This window comes from Oncorhynchus kisutch, linkage group LG26 (assembly GCF_002021735.2).
Source record: "Oncorhynchus kisutch isolate 150728-3 linkage group LG26, Okis_V2, whole genome shotgun sequence".
Classification (NCBI taxonomy): Eukaryota; Metazoa; Chordata; class Actinopteri; order Salmoniformes; family Salmonidae; genus Oncorhynchus; species Oncorhynchus kisutch.
Window position 1 is genome coordinate 28,188,983 of NC_034199.2, and position 5,683 is coordinate 28,194,665.

The following is a 5,683-nucleotide window of genomic DNA, read 5'->3' on the forward strand; positions in this document are numbered from 1 at the left end:
TTCAATGACACAAATATTACAGCAAATATAGTCATATAGACAGTAACACATGTGTCCCACTATATTCTCACATGGGAAATAGCACTTACACCGGCATATATTATTACTTCTCCGCTATTTGTCAATGATAGCGTTTTCCCGCCTTTAGATCTCCTGGCGATGTTCTTATCAAGCGGTTGAATAACTTCATTCTAATGAGTTGAGTTGTTTGGTTTCCAGATGCTTTTTGATAGCCTTTATGTTAAACATGTGGAAGCTGCTTTCGATGTACAACACCGTGAATCGGAAGCACAGAAAAAATATATAAACAAAAATGCTATTGCTATTAGGTTATTGCTTTGTATTCCTATGTTCTAACATAGTTTATTTTAATTCATTACTGTATAATGGTCACTGGCAGGTTCCACCTCCTCCAAAGTGAAAGTGTTTATGAGTATCTACCTCATGCAGTGGACGCGCAGTCACATGGTTCTGAAAGCATGACTCCATTCATTACATTCTGCAAATAGTCTGTAAATCAATCGTGTGATAAGAAAAACTTTCCGTCCCTGGGTGGGCTCGAACCACCAACCTTTAGATTAACAGTCTAACGCGCTAGCCGATTGCGCCACAGAGACAACTGAGACGAGATGCGACGCGATAGAAGAAAGTACTGTGCGTGGTGCTGAAATCTTTCGCTGCTAGGTTCTCACTTTATACAGAGCCTGAGCGCTGCAGTTTTTTTTTAGTGGGTCAACACTCCTAGTCCTAGAACGCTATTGTATATGTATGCAGGCGTGTGTAGTGAATGAAGTGTGTTGGTGCTGCCATAGAACAAAACCCTGCACATAACAACCCGCTGAATATCATATGAGGATTGTTCGTGACTAAAAAAGCTATCTCTTCCTGGGTAGGTTCAAACCATCAACCTTCAGATTAATAATCTAACGCGCTAGCCGATTGCGCCAGAGAGACAGCTAAAAAAAAAAGCGTATGGCCACAAACAGTAAGGAAGAGAGGCTCAACTCGGCAGAAAATCTGTCTCCTTCCAGGAGGTGGCGTTTTTTCGTTGTTACGCCTAACAAGCAAAGAGTTTTTGTAAGGATTATAATAATGAATCACAATAATGAGATGTATTTACCAATCCAAAGAAAGCATAGGCATCCCGCCGTGCTGCTTTGTGGACAACGACTCCCATTGTTAGGGCGGAGAGATATGTACTGTATCTTGTTAGTATATCTATAATCTTTGGCACAAGTTAGAAAAACTGCTGTCTGCGGTGCTGAAACTGGTCTCTGCTGCTCTGTGTGTGTATTTTTGTGTGTGTGTGTGTGTGTGTGTGTGTGTGTGTGTGTGTGCATTTGCGTGTGTCCACAGTGAAAGTATTTGCAGTTGGAACAGCCTCGCCCGTAGCAGGATTATTTGTTTGCAGCTTGAAGCGTTTGGACTTCAACTAATTCACAATCAATGGGAGTTACAGCACAAGGATACAGACTCTGACACTATGGCATCGTGATAGAGACGCAAAGCCCTTTCTCATGATAGAGGCGCAAAGCCCTTTCTCATGATAGAGACGCAAAGCCCTTTCTCATGATAGAGGCGCAAAGCCCTTTCTCATGATAGAGACGCAAAGCCCTTTCTCATGATAGAGGCGCAAAGCCCTTTCTCATGATAGAGACGCAAAGCCCTTTCTCATGATAGAGACGCAAAGCCCTTTCTCATGATAGAGACGCAAAGCCCTTTCTCATGATAGAGGCGCAAAGCCCTTTCTCATGATAGAGACTCAAAGCCCTTTCTCATGATAGAGACGCAAAGCCCTTTCTCATGATAGAGACTCAAAGCCCTTTCTCATGATAGAGACTCAAAGCCCTTTCTCATGATAGAGGCGCAAAGCCCTTTCTCATGATAGAGACTCAAAGCCCTTTCTCATGATAGAGACGCAAAACCCTTTCTCATGATAGAGACTCAAAGCCCTTTCTCATGATAGAGACTCAAAGGTGTTTATTAAAGAGACCTTAGTCTGGTAGATACAATTGCATGAGATACAGATGTAGGATCTTCATTTGAGCCAGTTTATGTGGATTAATGGACATTTTTGTAAAGGCTGATACATTTTTCATTAGGGCAAACCAAGTCAGACATTTCAAAATGGCAAAGACAAACTTTAGAAGCCTTTTTAAAACTCAAATACAAAACAAGGTTGCATTTCCTGCAATGCAGGAAAACTCAGACAACAAAAGAGTGATCAAATTAAGATGAAAATAAAGAAGCTGAAACCCAGGTTATGTTTTTTAATGTCCCCTTGTCTGTTTGTTGGGGAGAGAAAGAGGGAGGATGGTTGAGGAGGGAGGAGGAAGGTGGGTATAAAACGAAGGGGAGATAAAGGAAGTGAAGGAGTGAGACTGGGGGAGCAGCAGTATTAACTCCAATGGGATAATGGTGTGTCAGTGTGACCAAACTCAGAAAATGGGAAACTGTCTTTCATCATCACTAAAGTGTCCTCTCCACAACCCTGCGGATAAAATTAACATGGCGGGACTCCAAAGAAAAATTGTTTCAATTTACTTCTAAGTGGAGTAACATTGATTCTTGGTTTAACAGTAGGGCCTGGAGGCATCTCTCTCTCTCTCTCTCTCTCTCCCTCCCTCCCTCCCTCCCTCCCTCCCTCCCTCCCTCCCTCCCTCACTCCCTCCCTAATGTTTTTGGTAGATCACTAAAGTGGAATGGCTCTCATTTTTGCAAACTGTATGTAGCCTAATTAATTTATATTGGATTCAAGTTGTTCATCAAAACATGTTAAATTATTAAATCAGAATAGCTGGCATACAGTTTGATTTTCTGTCAGATCCCGGGCAAAATTGTCTAATAAATATGCATGACATCATAAGACAATACTCCAGTTGTTTTTGATTATATCAGCTTACTATCTATTAAATATACCATTGAGGTTATACAACATTCAGTTTATTGGCTGCTTGTGTGTACATCATCGGTCTCCCAGTCAAGATCGGTCTCCCAGTCAGCATCGGTCTCCCAGTCAAGATCGGTCTCCCAGTCAGCATCGGTCTCCCAGTCAAGATCGGTCTCCCAGTCAGCATCGGTCTCCCAGTCAAGATCGGTCTCCCAGTCAGCATCGGTCTCCCAGTCAGCATCGGTCTCCCAGTCAGCATCGGTCTCCCAGTCAGCATCGGTCTCCCAGTCAGCATCGGTCTCCCAGTCAGCATCGGTCTCCCAGTCAGCATCGGTCTCCCAGTCAGCATCGGTCTCCCAGTCAAGATCGGTCTCCCAGTCAGCATCGGTCTCCCAGTCAGCATCGGTCTCCCAGTCAGCATCGGTCTCCCAGTCAGCATCGGTCTCCCAGTCAGCATCGGTCTCCCAGTCAGCTTCGGTCTCCCAGTCAAGGTCATGATACAGTCAGAACAAGAGAACTGAAGGATCTCAAGTAGCATTGTGTTAATTGTTATGAGCATGGTTGACTAGCCCGGCTGTACAGTATCTGTGGTCTTCCAAAGCAGAGCAGACAGCAAAGGCAGAGTGATGTCTGGGATGACTGGATGCTGACTTGATGATGACTGGGTGCTGACTGGTTGATGACTGGGTGCTGAATGGGTGCTGACTGGGTGCTGACTGGGTGATGACTGGGTGCTGACTGGGTGCTGACTGGGTGATGACTGGGTGATGACTGGGTGCTGTAGAAGGCCTGGATGCATTGATCCCAACATCATCTTAATCATCTCCCATTGCCTATATGGATCACAGCAGCCCTCGTCAATAAAACAGGGGCTGCTAGGGCTCCAAACAAACACACACACACACACACACACACACACACACACACACACACACACACACACACACACACACACACACACACACACACACACACACACACACACACACACACACACACACACACACACACACACATGCATGAACACATAAATACACAAGCATACACACTCACTCAGGCACTTCGCATGCACACACACACACACAATGACACATGTCGACATTCCCCAGGCTGAAGACAGTTTTTATTTCCCAGTGAGAGATACAGAGACACAAACACACAGACTAGAGGGCATCAAAACACTGAGTCTGCCACCAGAACACACATAGCCAGCTCCAACACCGCTTTAGAAGGACTACAATATATATATATTTTTAAATGAAATAAAATGTCCATCAATGGAGTGGTATAGTAAGAAACATAATTCGATTCTGAAGATGTGTATCTACTAGCTAGCTGTTTAGTCCATAACAGGGGAGGAAAAAGTCTGAGCTGAGTTTTATTGATGTGCTGTTGTTTGGAAGATGGGAGAAGCTGGAAATGATCCTCTCTCTGCTCTGTGTGAGTTTTTTCAGAGAGGGAGGGAGAGAGAGAGAGAGAGAGAGAGAGAGAGAGAGTGTGTGTGTGTGTGTGAGAGAGAGGGAGAGAGAGAGAGAGAGAGAGAGAGAGAGAGAGAGAGAGAGAGAGAGAGTGTGTGTGTGTGTGTGTGTGTGTGTGAGAGAGAGAGAGGGAGAGAGAGAGAGAGTGAGAGAGAGAGAGAGAGAGGGAGAGAGAGAGAGAGAGAGAGAGGGAGAGAGAGAGAGAGAGAGAGAGAGAGAGAGAGAGAGAGGGAGAGAGAGAGAGGGTGTGGGTGTCATATTTGGAGATTTAGTGCTAACCTTGATCAGGTGGCCAGAGGTTAATAGTGCCAGTATCAGCTGTGAGTTGAAAAGCATTTAGCCATTATAATTGATGATGCAATTACTGTCTGTATAAGCTAATGCCCTGCTCCTCTACATCTTGTACTGAGGCCATACATCTCACCCCGACACACACATACGCATGCACGCACACACATTCACGCACTGCCCTACCCCCTCCACATATTTTTAATAAACCGAAACTCAGCAAAACAAAACAAACAAGCGCAAAAGAAACGTGAAGCTACTGGTGCACACAGCTATCCATAGACAAGATCCCACGAATAACCATGGGGAAATGGCTACCTAAATATGATCCCCAATCAGAGACAACGATAAACAGCTGCCTCTGATTGGGAATCATATCAGGCCACCATAGAAATACAAAACACCTAGATGACGCACCCAAGACAGTACCTCCCCCAAAGGTGCGGACTCCGACCGCAAAACCTGACTCAATAGGGGTCTTGGTGGGCATCTATGATGGATGACACAGGGCGTTGCTGGAGGCTCTGGACCGCCGACCGTCGCAGGAGGCTCCGGACCGCAGACCGTTGCTGGAGGCTCCGGACCGCCGACCATCGCTGGAGGCTACGGACCGCAGACCGTCGCTGGAGGCTCCGGACCGCCGACCGTCGCTGGAGGCTCCGGACCGCCGACCGTCGCAGGAGGCTACGGACCACCGACCGTCGCTGGAGGCTCCGGACCGCCGACCGTCGCTGGCGGTTCTGGACCGCCGACCATCGCTGGAGGTTTCGGACTGTAGACTGTCTCAGGAGGTTCCGGACTGTAGACCGTCTCAGGAGGTTCCGGACTGTAGACCGTCTCAGGAGGTTCCGGACCGTGGACCGTCTCAGGAGGCTACGGACCGCAGACCGTCGCTGTAGGCTCCGAACCGCCGACCGTTGCTGGAGGCTCCGGACCGCCGACCGTCGCTGGAGATTTCGGACTGTAGACCATCTCAGGAGGTTCGGACTGTAGACCGTCTCAGGAGGTTCCGGACTGTGGACCGTCT

At 46.9% G+C, this 5,683-nt stretch overlaps 1 non-coding gene across 1 annotated transcript; it reads right to left on the minus strand.

Moving 5' to 3' along the window:
• Positions 1-543: 543 nt before the first annotated feature.
• Positions 544-617, minus strand: trnan-guu (transfer RNA asparagine (anticodon GUU)). Its single transcript has one exon. It is a non-coding gene; the product is annotated as a tRNA-Asn (tRNA).
• Positions 618-5,683: the final 5,066 nt, after the last annotated feature.